Source organism: Ambystoma mexicanum, chromosome 6q (assembly GCF_040938575.1).
Source record: "Ambystoma mexicanum isolate Mex_15411 chromosome 6q, UKY_AmexF1_1, whole genome shotgun sequence".
NCBI lineage: Eukaryota > Metazoa > Chordata > Amphibia > Caudata > Ambystomatidae > Ambystoma > Ambystoma mexicanum.
In genome coordinates this window covers 539,120,275-539,134,038 of record NC_090937.1, presented here as the reverse complement: position 1 = coordinate 539,134,038, position 13,764 = coordinate 539,120,275, and the positions used below count along the sequence as shown (strand labels likewise).

At 42.0% G+C, this 13,764-nt stretch overlaps 1 pseudogene; it reads right to left on the bottom strand.

Annotated features, from left to right (window-relative positions):
* Nucleotides 1-2,583: 2,583 nt before the first annotated feature.
* On the bottom strand, nucleotides 2,584-4,714 carry LOC138516143 (ribose-phosphate pyrophosphokinase 2 pseudogene; annotated as a pseudogene).
* Between the last annotated feature and the right edge of the window lie 9,050 nt (nucleotides 4,715-13,764).

Genomic DNA, 13,764 nt, shown 5'->3' with positions numbered 1-13,764 from the left:
TGGTTCCCTACCACAGTGGGTACATAGGTTGGATGTGTGTACCCACCTGCGGGACATGCTTTCAAAGGATTCAATCCCCTGTGCTCTGCTGACTCCCCACCCACTCCTCCTCCTCTCCGGTACTTTCCATCTTCCTGTATCTGTGCTCTTGCTGAGTCCCCTTGGTCCTCTGTGTCCTCAAATATTCGCTAGAGGTCTAAAATGTATTTTCGCTTCTGTTTCCCCTTATACTTAGCTACTACATATTTGCATTTGTGTTCCAAGATGCTCCTATTGTGGGAGCCAATACTTGTTCCAGGACTACTACTTATATGAGACCACTACTTTCATTTCCGTATTCCTCTTTAAATAATATATTTTTTTGTGGTACCACCTTCCCTCCCCTTCCGAAGAGGGTCGCCCTGCCTTATCTTTGCCATACCAAAAGAATCTCTTCACATTACAAACACCAATAAGAAATAACACAATCCACACTCATGTCACATCAACAACCTCCCTCTCCTCATGCTCACACCGCTCACACTTCCCCATGCATCTGTCCCCTACTTATTATCACTTACAAGAGTCTATTCCCATGTGTGTGCTCACCCTGAACTCCTCTGTCCTACTGGCATGCACTCTCCTTGGAGCCGCACCCCGCTTCAATGAGCAGAGAGGACTTCTCTTAAAATGGCTCCTGATAAACCACTTGGAAAATGTGTTTTTTCGGGACCGGTCAATGTAGGTTGCCGCGGCTCCTTCTGGAGAACCGTCTGGAAGCCTATGTAAATACAGGGGTGCTTTGATCAGGTTGGCATCACCAATTGAAGGCAAACCCCTAAACACTCACACCAAAGAGAAAACCACCTGCTAGTGAAGAAAGGTCCAAGTCGATCTTGTAAGGATAACAAGTTTTAATCTCACATACATCTGCTGCCAAGAAAGTTCTGCCGAAAAAAGGTACAAGCAGAAGATTAAAAGGGCACACATTGTCATCGTGATGCAACATATACAGTAATAAACTGCACTGCCGTTTGGTGTGTGCCAATACAAGATCAGCCTGCCCCATAAACAATGCCAGGTCATTGGTTAAAGCCCAGTCTGTCCGTTTTCCATCACCTGGGTGCTGCAGAGATAACCTTCTTCTCATCGACGAAGGTCAAAGAACAAATTAGCTATACTCCTAGCACAATGCTACTTTATCATTATACTGTGCACCTGGCAGGCTTTAAGACTGGCATAAAGGAGGTTTTGGTCCACTCTGACCACCGCACACACATTTCAATCACTCATCCGGCTCCAATGTCTACACCATCATTTTCAACTATAATGTATCCCTCCCAGCACCTCACAATACAAATCATATGATTGTAGCTCAAAGATTTGCAGTGTCCCTCCTCTTTGAACATTTCAGGACTTGGTACTTTGGGGTTAGTGGTCAAAGGGCACCTCGTATCATGGAATTCAGGGATCTTGAGGTTTAGTCAGTTATATGGGCTACAACTTGCGATTGCCTGGGGAGGAGCCAGGTCATTCTTTGGCCAGTGTGAGATAACATGCCTACAAGGCGCTGGTCTATGAACGCTGCTTTGTAGGGCAAATTCTTTGCGGATAGAAAAACATCTGTGCAACACTATTAGAACAATGAATGAGCTTTATGGTGGTTGGGGGTGTGGGTTGTTGTCATGGGAGCTTGGGCATGGCTCGAGATTTTCCTGATCTCGCAATTAGGACCTAGTGCATGAAATTCCACATTCGCCACGCAGGCCTTGTCTCCAAACTATAGTTACTAACATCTACACAGAATGCACTAATATTTATACAAAATTGCAGTCTAGCTCGTGCCTTGGGCTACACTATGCAGGTTGATTATATTGGGGTGGGGGCACTAGTCCATCATAGTGCTTTGAATGCCGCTCGCCTTACTCTAAAGAGCATAAGGGCGTGGGACGGGGTCGCCCACTTCCCACCAATGGTTCCTCACCAACACAGCAACAACATGGCCAAGGTTTTGCACCCAGGCCTTAAAATGTAAAATGCAATAAATCATTTTTTCCAATGCTTGTTTTCTTAGGTCTGAACCTTAATTTAGCTATTGCTAGGGACAGATGTAGCTATCTGCCATGAATATGTGAGGAGTATGTATAGAGACCCTGGGTTCAAGGATCTGCTCTGAAATATAGAAAGTGTGGCTTAATGGCCCTACTCATTATGATCAAGCCTTCAATTCTGTAGTGACCATATTTTCCAAGACATCCTCTATATACATGTGTGGTACTAATGTAGAATGTGTCCTTCAAAGTGGTCACATCTTCCCACAATTTGCCCAGTACAGTGATCATTTCTATTTTTGTGAATCATTTTTGACTTTTTGTCCCCTATGTAATGTAAGTGTTCATCTTGAACAGGTCTGTAAGGATATTTGGCGTGTTACAGTACAGAGTACAGCACTACTGCACAGGTAGCAAACAGCACAGAGTACAGCACTACTGCACAGGTAGCAAACAGCACAGAGTACAGCACTACTACACAGTTAGCAAACAGCACAGAGTACAGCACTACTGCACAAGTAGCACAATTTTTTTTTTTTTTTTGTCCAAGACATGGCCTCGTACAATTTATTGAGAATGTTTGAGCACGTTTGATAACTTTAATAGTAATCTGCAAAAGGAAAATATGCAAAAATAAAAGAAATGTATTCAACCGCAAATAGGTTTTAAACGACAGGCTGGGGTATAGTTTACAGATTATCCGTTCTTGAATTGACCTAGCTTTGGTACAAAAATAGCAACTATACATGTGTCCCCCCCCCTTGAACGTGCAAATACTGCTTCAGTGACGCAACTGGTTTTCTCGGAGGGGTTTGAGCGGGGGAGACCATCAGCTTAGTCATGTTTTTAATGCATGTCAACTCAGTTTTGGCCTTTCTGCTTTAAAAGGTTGATCATGGGCGATGCAAAATCCAGCGGCAACACAATTTAAGATAAATTGATCATGAAATTGTCAAATCAATTCAGGTTGGCGTTAACAGCTATACATTAGGTTTGCCACTTCTTATAGTAACAACCAATTGTGTGCTCCATCCCCTTAACTTTCACTCAACTGGCAGTGACTGTTTAGAGGTGGCCGAACTCAAAGCAGGGATATGCATTGTCCATTACTGCAGAAAGGGCAATTTAAAGCTTAATAAGATGCAGAGATTCCTGCAAAGCGCCACTACTATCCCCTGAGAAGTTTTCCAGTATTACTGGCATAAGAAAAGTGCAGAAACATTAAAACTATCTGAACCGTACTGGAACCGTTTATATGATCTGCCTTGTGTGGACCTGAAAAGCCACAACAAATTAACATCAATCTGATGTCCATAATCGACACAGGATATCTTGCCTCCTATAAGACAACTTTGCATTGTCGGCAGCAGACAATGCCTGCACTAATTTCCCTACCTCCTTGTAGAACTTCTCTTACTACACAATCTCAGCCACTTACTGATCCATTTATTAAACGTGCCATTGCTTTATGATTAGATGCATTAAGAGATTGTCAAGTTTAATCTCAATGAAAGATTCTTTTGCATCACCACATCTACCGTTTTAAATAAGAAGTCTACTAGTTTATCTGGCCTGCAAAATGAGGCTTTCCAAACGGTACCCCCAATACCATCCAAGGATACCACAAAGAAGACATTTAAAAACGTTCATAAAGATGCAGAACTCATAGCTGGACAACAAGGTAGAATAAAAAACAGGAAACAAGGCCTTTCGGGAGACGGTTTCAAGACAGGACTTCCTGTGGTTATAACGGGACATGACTGAACAAGTAGGACACAGATTCTCCATTATGCGTTCTGCGGATTGCTTCGGCCAAGATCATAGATATATCGATGACCTGAATCTTTGGGCAATGCTTAATTTTTTCCTTCTGTGGAATGGTGTTGGTTACTACTACGGCTTCAAAAGCAGCATTATTGATCCGGGAGATAGCAGGTCCAGAAAAAATTCCATGTGTTAATATTGCATAGACTCTAATTGCACCAGCGGAAAGCAGCTTGTCTGCTGCATGGCAAACAGTGCCACATGTGTCAGCCATATCATCGACAAGAATAGCTACCCGATCCTTCACATCTCCAACCAAGACCATTCGGTCCACTTCATTGGCCTTTTTTCTTTCCTTGTGGATGAGGGCAAACTCAACATTCAGTCTGTCCGCAATTGAAGTAACCCTCTTTGCTCCACCTGCATCAGGTGACACAATTATGGAGTTTTTCCATTCTGGTATGTTCTCTCTAACCCACTGCAGCACTGCTGGCTCTGCGTACAGGTTATCGACAGGAATATCAAAGAAACCCTGTATTTGGGAAGCGTGTAAATCCATGGTGATTATGTGATCAGCGCCAGCCACCGACAACATGTTTGCAACCAGCTTAGCAGAAATTGGCGCCCGACTCTTGTCCTTTTTATCTTGTCGAGCGTAAGGAAAGCAAGGAATAACTGCAGTCACGCGGGAGGACGATGCGATCTTGCACGCATTGATCATAATAAGGAGTTCCATAAGGTTATCGTTGATTTCCCCACAGCCACTTTGTATGATGTATACATCCTCACCCCTCACACTCTCGCCAATCTCTACACTGGTCTCTTGGTTACTGAACTTCTTCGTCACCACCTTGCCCAGGTCCAGTCCCAGTCGGTCGGCTACCTTCTGGGAAAGGTCCTGGTGGGAGCTGCCACTTCAGCGCACGCATCGGGCAGGTCAGCGCGAGGCTCCGTCCCGCAGCAGCAGCAGCAGCAGAGGCGCGCGGCGGCGGCGGCGGCGGCGGCGTGACGTCACCGGAAGCGGGACCCCAGCGCGAGGCGGCGTCAGATCAGAATGCCTACCGGCTCCGTGAAAACCGAGATGGAGCCCAACTCCTGCCCTCACATCTCCGAGAAGCTCCTCTTCAATGGCATCGCTGAGGAAGAGACCAGCAATGGTGGCAGCGTTGGTGGTATAGTGGTGAGCATAGCTGCCTTCCAAGCAGTTGACCCGGGTTCGATTCCCGGCCAACGCACCATAAATATGTAGGGTATTTTGTGGAGATTTGGGGCCTGACGGTATTTTCTTACCGCCGAAATATAACTTAGCAACAATCACTCCTTGTATTCAGATTGGGCCATGTACAACAATAATACAGTGAACATGCATTATTTCAGCACCCAGGCATGCATATTTGGTATGCGTGGGTGGTAGGCGCGGTTGGTGGTATTTTGGTGAGCATAATTCCCTTGTTTTATTTGTGGCCCCAATGTCCAAAATCCCTTATCTTTGCTTAGATTTTTCGTGTAATCACTAGAGAGACCTCAGACCTACATTTTAGGAAAACCACATTTTTCAGTGATGGTGTGCCACCATGGGCGATCTCACTGACTTATTTACGACAGAGAGCTATATATGGTAATCTTGTGGTAATTTCCACTACCTTATATACGGTAGGGAGCTATGTTCTGAGAGTCTCTCTTCCCGTTGGCTCATGTACCTCCAACGAGCTATGCTACAATCACTCACAACTGTTCATACTGAATCTGACATGCACACATCTGTCTTAAAATGACCATTGCACTGTTTAAAAATCTCCCCCACTTCATCGGCATTGTAATGGTAAATATTAAATACACCACCCGTCTGTTTTCAAATATTTTTCTGTATTATAAAAGTTGCATTTAAACACGATCTCACTCTTTACAAAAATAAATAAAATGGTACAGTAAAAGCATTGTCTATGACACACTGCAAAGAGCGTGGCGGAGAACAGAACTCAAATTGCAACATTAGCATTTGATTAAGGCATGCACAGGAATCCTACACTGACTGCATATTACCGTACACACTCAGCTCCCACACTTCTCATTACCTTATCTTTTTAGTTGTTCTCTTTGGCTGTTCTCTTTGTGAATGTGGCTCCCTTGGGATAACTCCAGCAAAAAGGAACGCTTGCCTTCTCAAACCGGGTTCATTGCCTGGAATTCTCAGCTTTTTCAGATAGGAACGCCTCAGCCAGTGGAAAGGTCCTTCTTTCAGCTCTCCCCAATCTCGACTGCCAAATCTTGACTGTAGCAGGACGCAGGGATCTGCATTCAGTCAGGAGTCCCACAGCCAGGTCTTCTCCCCAGTAGTGCAGAAAAATGTCTCCCTGTCTTTTTCCCCGATACTGCCCACTAAAACTTTCATCTCAGCCCTCTGTATGACGTGTCCCAATGAAATCCATCATCTCTCATCCTCCTACTCTCAACAATAGCTTCGCTTATACATTTGCAATTGTTGCAAATCTGACTTCCTTCTTCCTGCAGTCACTGTGCACAAAAACACGGAGAAGCAGACAAAGAAGAGAAGAAAAAAAAATCTGCACACACATTTAAATGGTTTTCAGAGTATGCCTAATTCTGCAGTGGAGAACACATTTCATTAGTGGGTTATGTTAAATAAGTTTTTATTAGTCAGGTTAATGGTTAATAGGTTAGCTGTTAATTTTCAAATGTGTCTCTCGCACCATAGGCATTTCAGGTGAAAAATAGTGTGCATTTTTAAATGAGCACGTGTGCTTTTAACTGTAAAAATAGATTTGCATCTTATATGTTAAAATCGTTTTTGACTGAATAGCCTGTCTTTCCTTGTTAATCTGGTAACCCATATAGCAATGCACCGCACCCTTGTGGTGGTGCTGCAAAAAAAAAATTGTGCTACTTGTGCAGTAGTGCTGTACTCTGTGCTGTTTGCTACCTGTGTAGTAGTGCTGTACTCTGTGCTGTTTGCTACCTGTGCAGTAGTGCTGTACTCTGTGCTGTTTGCTACCTGTGCAGTAGTGCTGTACTCTGTACTGTAACACGCCAAATATCCTTACATATACCCTCCTTTTGTTTTTAGAACTTGGCTATAATCCAAGCCAATTCCTAAAAACAACTTGTTCTCTCTTTATTTTTTTACAATATAGCAATCCAACAAAATGAATATTCATGTGCATCAATGAAAATTTGCAATCAATATTTCATCGGAGTCCATCAGTCCATAAAATGTTCCACATTTGCCTTCTCAGTGGAAGTGGCATTACTTTAAGTTTAAATTTTCCAAGTCAATTAAAAACAACGAAATAAAACAACTAACTAAAACAAATAATTAATATAACAAATTAAAATAAATAATTAAAATAATAAATACGTGGAACTTCATATGCCGGAACTTTTGTTTTGTCTCTTTTGGTATGTCCCGACCAGCGATGTTATTCGGTTCATTCGAGTACTCTTTCATCTTGGCAATCTTGAATCCACAGTAGTCATCTCTTTTGGCATTCCGGTTATTTTGTCTTCACCTCCACCTGGAGGCAGGCATCTTTTGGTCTTCATCCAGGGGACTCCAGGACCCCATCGTCTCTCATAATAATAATAAGGAGTTCCATAAGGTTATCGTTGATTTCCCCACAGCCACTTTGTATGATGTATACATCCTCACCCCTCACACTCTCGCCAATCTCTACACTGGTCTCTTGGTTACTGAACTTCTTCGTCACCACCTTGCCCAGGTCCAGTCCCAGTCGGTCGGCTACCTTCTGGGAAAGGTCCTGGTGGGAGCTGCCACTTCAGCGCACTTCAGCGCACGCATCGGGCAGGTCAGCGCGAGGCTCCGTCCCGCAGCAGCAGCAGCAGCAGAGGCGCGCGGCGGCGGCGGCGGCGTGACGTCACCGGAAGCGGGACCCCAGCACGAGGCGGCGTCAGATCAGAATGCCTACCGGCTCCGTGAAAACCGAGATGGAGCCCAACTCCTGCCCTCACATCTCCGAGAAGCTCCTCTTCAATGGCATCGCTGAGGAAGAGACCAGCAATGGTGGCAGCGTTGGTGGTATAGTGGTGAGCATAGCTGCCTTCCAAGCAGTTGACCCGGGTTCGATTCCCGGCCAACGCACCATAAATATGTAGGGTATTTTGTGGAGATTTGGGGCCTGACGGTATTTTCTTACCGCCGAAATATAACTTAGCAACAATCACTCCTTGTATTCAGATTGGGCCATGTACAACAATAATACAGTGAACATGCATTATTTCAGCACCCAGGCATGCATATTTGGTATGCGTGGGTGGTAGGCGCGGTTGGTGGTATTTTGGTGAGCATAATTCCCTTGTTTTATTTGTGGCCCCAATGTCCAAAATCCCTTATCTTTGCTTAGATTTTTCGTGTAATCACTAGAGAGACCTCAGACCTACATTTTAGGAAAACCACATTTTTCAGTGATGGTGTGCCACCATGGGCGATCTCACTGACTTATTTACGACCGAGAGCTATATATGGTAATCTTGTGGTAATTTCCACTACCTTATATACGGTAGGGAGCTATGTTCTGAGAGTCTCTCTTCCCGTTGGCTCATGTACCTCCAACGAGCTATGCTACAATCACTCACAACTGTTCATACTGAATCTGACATGCACACATCTGTCTTAAAATGACCATTGCACTGTTTAAAAATCTCCCCCACTTCATCGGCATTGTAATGGTAAATATTAAATACACCACCCGTCTGTTTTCAAATATTTTTCTGTATTATAAAAGTTGCATTTAAACACGATCTCACTCTTTACAAAAATAAATAAAATGGTACAGTAAAAGCATTGTCTATGACACACTGCAAAGAGCGTGGCGGAGAACAGAACTCAAATTGCAACATTAGCATTTGATTAAGGCATGCACAGGAATCCTACACTGACTGCATATTACCGTACACACTCAGCTCCCACACTTCTCATTACCTTATCTTTTTAGTTGTTCTCTTTGGCTGTTCTCTTTGTGAATGTGGCTCCCTTGGATTAACTCCAGCAAAAAGGAACGCTTGCCTTCTCAAACCGGGTTCATTGCCTGGAATTCTCAGCTTTTTCAGATAGGAACGCCTCAGCCAGTGGAAAGGTCCTTCTTTCAGCTCTCCCCAATCTCGACTGCCAAATCTTGACTGTAGCAGGACGCAGGGATCTGCATTCAGTCAGGAGTCCCACAGCCAGGTCTTCTCCCCAGTAGTGCAGAAAAATGTCTCCCTGTCTTTTTCCCCGATACTGCCCACTAAAACTTTCATCTCAGCCCTCTGTATGACGTGTCCCAATGAAATCCATCATCTCTCATCCTCCTACTCTCAACAATAGCTTCGCTTATACATTTGCAATTGTTGCAAATCTGACTTCCTTCTTCCTGCAGTCACTGTGCACAAAAACACGGAGAAGCAGACAAAGAAGAGAAGAAAAAAAAATCTGCACACACATTTAAATGGTTTTCAGAGTATGCCTAATTCTGCAGTGGAGAACACATTTCATTAGTGGGTTATGTTAAATAAGTTTTTATTAGTCAGGTTAATGGTTAATAGGTTAGCTGTTAATTTTCAAATGTGTCTCTCGCACCATAGGCATTTCAGGTGAAAAATAGTGTGCATTTTTAAATGAGCACGTGTGCTTTTAACTGTAAAAATAGATTTGCATCTTATATGTTAAAATCGTTTTTGACTGAATAGCCTGTCTTTCCTTGTTAATCTGGTAACCCATATAGCAATGCACCGCACCCTTGTGGTGGTGCTGCAAAAAAAAAATTGTGCTACTTGTGCAGTAGTGCTGTACTCTGTGCTGTTTGCTACCTGTGTAGTAGTGCTGTACTCTGTGCTGTTTGCTACCTGTGCAGTAGTGCTGTACTCTGTGCTGTTTGCTACCTGTGCAGTAGTGCTGTACTCTGTACTGTAACACGCCAAATATCCTTACATATACCCTCCTTTTGTTTTTAGAACTTGGCTATAATCCAAGCCAATTCCTAAAAACAACTTGTTCTCTCTTTATTTTTTTACAATATAGCAATCCAACAAAATGAATATTCATGTGCATCAATGAAAATTTGCAATCAATATTTCATCGGAGTCCATCAGTCCATAAAATGTTCCACATTTGCCTTCTCAGTGGAAGTGGCATTACTTTAAGTTTAAATTTTCCAAGTCAATTAAAAACAACGAAATAAAACAACTAACTAAAACAAATAATTAATATAACAAATTAAAATAAATAATTAAAATAATAAATACGTGGAACTTCATATGCCGGAACTTTTGTTTTGTCTCTTTTGGTATGTCCCGACCAGCGATGTTATTCGGTTCATTCGAGTACTCTTTCATCTTGGCAATCTTGAATCCACAGTAGTCATCTCTTTTGGCATTCCGGTTATTTTGTCTTCACCTCCACCTGGAGGCAGGCATCTTTTGGTCTTCATCCAGGGGACTCCAGGACCCCATCGTCTCTCCCGTGGGCTCTGATCTCGAAACCTCCGACCAAATAATGTTAATTGTCTAAATCAAAATAGAAAATAAACAAATTAAGTACATAGCATAATACTAACTTCATCCTTTTGCCAAAAATAAAACATGCTTGGTAAAAATATTTCATTTTTTTTTTTTTTTTTCTGAAATTAAACACAAGTTAAAAGAAAACAAGCAGATATTCAATATTTAACACACTTTCTCTCTGCACACCAACCATGAGCTTCCATTATATGTGCATTCATTTATTTATTTATTTATTTATATTTACTTTATATTATATTTTACATATACTACAGTGTTTATGTGCCATCATAACAATCAACTTTTTAACTTCTTTGTCACTGCCTCCTGACTACATCCACTTATTTTCTCCTTTTTTTTTTTTAAGGGACTTTATCTGTCTCTACATGCTCAAGCTGCCTGATCTCATGTCTGGGATAGCATGGTTTGATTTGATTTACATGGACAAACTGCTCTATTGCTGTTTCACCTTCATTTTTCAAAATTTTATACACTACAGGAGAGACCTTATCTATAATTCGAAATGGCCCCTGCCAGGCTGCTAGAAATTTAGAATTTTTCTGTTTACTTTTTCCAAAATGAAACTTGTACACCTGATCCCCTACACTGTATTCCTTTACTGATGTCTTTTTATCATAATATGACTTTGCACTGTCAGCAGCTCTTTCCAGATTTCTCTGCACAAAAGCAAATGCATGTTGCAAATGTCTCCTCAGTTCATCAATATATTCATGAACTGTGGATGCACTCACAAGGGTTTGCTCATGTGTTCTGTATAGTAGGTGTTGTGGTAACACCATTTTCCTACCTGTTAAGACCTCATGGGGGCTAACACCTGTTGCTTTAGCAGGAGTCGACCTGATTGCCATCAAAACCAATGGTAAACGCAAATCCCAGCTGGAACCTGCTTCTGCCACAAATTTCTTTAAAATATCCACAACAGACCTATTGCTTCTTTCAACTGTACCTGAAGACACCGCCCGATATGCGATATGTAGTTTCCTTTTCACACCTAGTATTTGCCATACCTTACTCATTAGAGCACTTGTGAAATGACTTCCTCTGTCTGACTCAATTCTTTGTGGCAACCCAAACCTTGAGAACACATGGTTCACCAGCAATGTGGCTGCTGTTTGCGCACTACAATCTGGTGCAGGAATGCACTCAATCCACTTCGACATCAAACATACCACACTCAAAATATAACGGTGTCCCCTGCTCGACCTTTTTAAAGGACCTACATAGTCTATTTGCAAATCTGACCATGGGAGAGTTAGGCCTCTTTTCATCAATGGTGCTCTATGCATTGGTGAAGCAGGTTTAAATTGGGCGCATACTAGACATCCTCTAGTATATAATTCCACATCTTGGGACATATGTGGCCAGTAAGCATAATCTTTTAATATTTCTAATGTTTTTTGTGAACCTCTATGGCCTGCAGTTATGGCATCATGTGCATGGTGTAGCATCAGTCCTCTGAATGAAAGGGGTACTACCCACTGTATTTTCCCTGTTATGGACTCTCTAATCATGAGCCCATCCTGTAATCTAATTCGTGTTTTGTTCTTTAATAACACCCTCAACTCTTCTTTTCCCATACAATCTTTTTCTGTTAAAGGATTTTGTTCAGGATCTATCAAATGATTATAATAGATTGCCAAAATTTGATCATTCTTTTGTGCCTCAATCAAATCTTGGTCTGGCGTGTCATGACTCCACTGCACCACCGGTTGATCTATCTCCTTTGGTGCTTTAGAACGTGTCACTGCATCAATTTGTATTTCACCCATTAAATAATCAATATGTAGCAATTCTCCCATCACAGCCCCAATCTTAGCCAGATGGTCTGCCTTATCATTTCCCTCCTTATCCTCTCCTGGTGTTTTTAAATGCCCACGAATTTTTCTCCAGTATATTGTTAAATTATTTTCTGATACCAATTTGTCTATGGCTTGTATCATTTTTCCATGTTTAAGTGGCTTTTTGTTGTATGTAACCATGCCTCTTGCTTTCCAACCAGGCAAATACTCCACAAAGCTATTCCGTGCATAGTCAGAATCAGTCACCAGGACAATTTCACTGAACTTTTTATCAACTGCAGTAGCAATTGCTTTATAGATGGCTGCCAATTCCGCCACCTGACTGCTCCTATCTCCAATCCTCATCCCTATACTGGGAACGCCTTCACATTTCAACCAGACATTTCCTATTCCTGCCACTAACTGTTTATTACTGTCATTTTCAATGTGAAAAGCACAACCATCCACATATACAGTTGGTAAATCCTTGCATGTTTTTTTATCAAAAGCTTTGTGTGATGATTGTTCAAATTCCTGCAAACTAGTTTCCACTTCCATTTCATTTGGTATTTGTTCAGCTGCACAATCATGTAAGTCAGCTAACCCTTGAGCAATTGGGCTCTTTTTATTTTGTCCATATCTCACTTCTACGGGAAAACCTTGTAATGCCAGCGTCCATGAAGTGATTCTGGATTGCGCTAGATTGCCTGATCTAATTCTTTTACTCTCTAAAAATTGCAAAGGTTGATGATTTGTTTCAATAATCACCTTTTCTCCCTGAACAATGGGGCGGAAATGTTGTAGCGCCCACACAGTGGTTAATAGGGCCTTTTCACATTCATTAAATCTCATTTCAACTTGGGAAAATGCCTTACTTGCATATGCAATGGTTTTGTGATTCAAATCGTGTTTTTGTGATAATACTGCTGACATACAATGTTCAGAAAAACCTATTTCTATAAAGAAATCCCTGCCCTTTATGGGGTATGCTAAACATGGTGCCTTTACAAGACATTCCTTCAATCTAGCCACTGCATCAGACTGCTCTCTTTCCCATCTCCAGGAAGTATTTAGTTTAAGCAGTTTAGTCAATGGTTGAGTGATTTCTGCATAATTCTCAATGAACTTTCTGTTATAGCCTGTCATCCCTAATAAACTTTTTACTCCTTTCACATCTTTAGGATCTTTTAATCTTTGTATGGCCTCTATTTTCTTCCTTTGTGGATTTAGCCCATGTTCAGTCACTTCATGCCCTAGAAAGTTCACTTTTTCTTGCACCATTGTGCTTTTTGCAAAGATACTTTGGCGCCTGCTTTCTGCAATTGGCCAAGCACATGTCTTATTTCATCAAAATGGCTTTTCAGGCTTTCATTTTTTATCAGGACATCATCCACATAAACTATTGTTCCTCTTTCCGCTGCATCCGGCATGGCCTTTCTCAAAAATATGCCAAATTCACTCCCACTATTGATGTACCCGAACGGAGCTCTAAGCCAGGCATATTGAGTCCTGTCAAATGTAAAGGAAAATAAGTGTTGTATCTCCTCTGCCAATGGCACACACCAATATCCAGAGGTGAGATCTAATGTGGTAAATACCTTTGAACCATGTATCTGAGCTAGGCCCTGATCAATGAATGGTAGTGGCCATCTAGATAC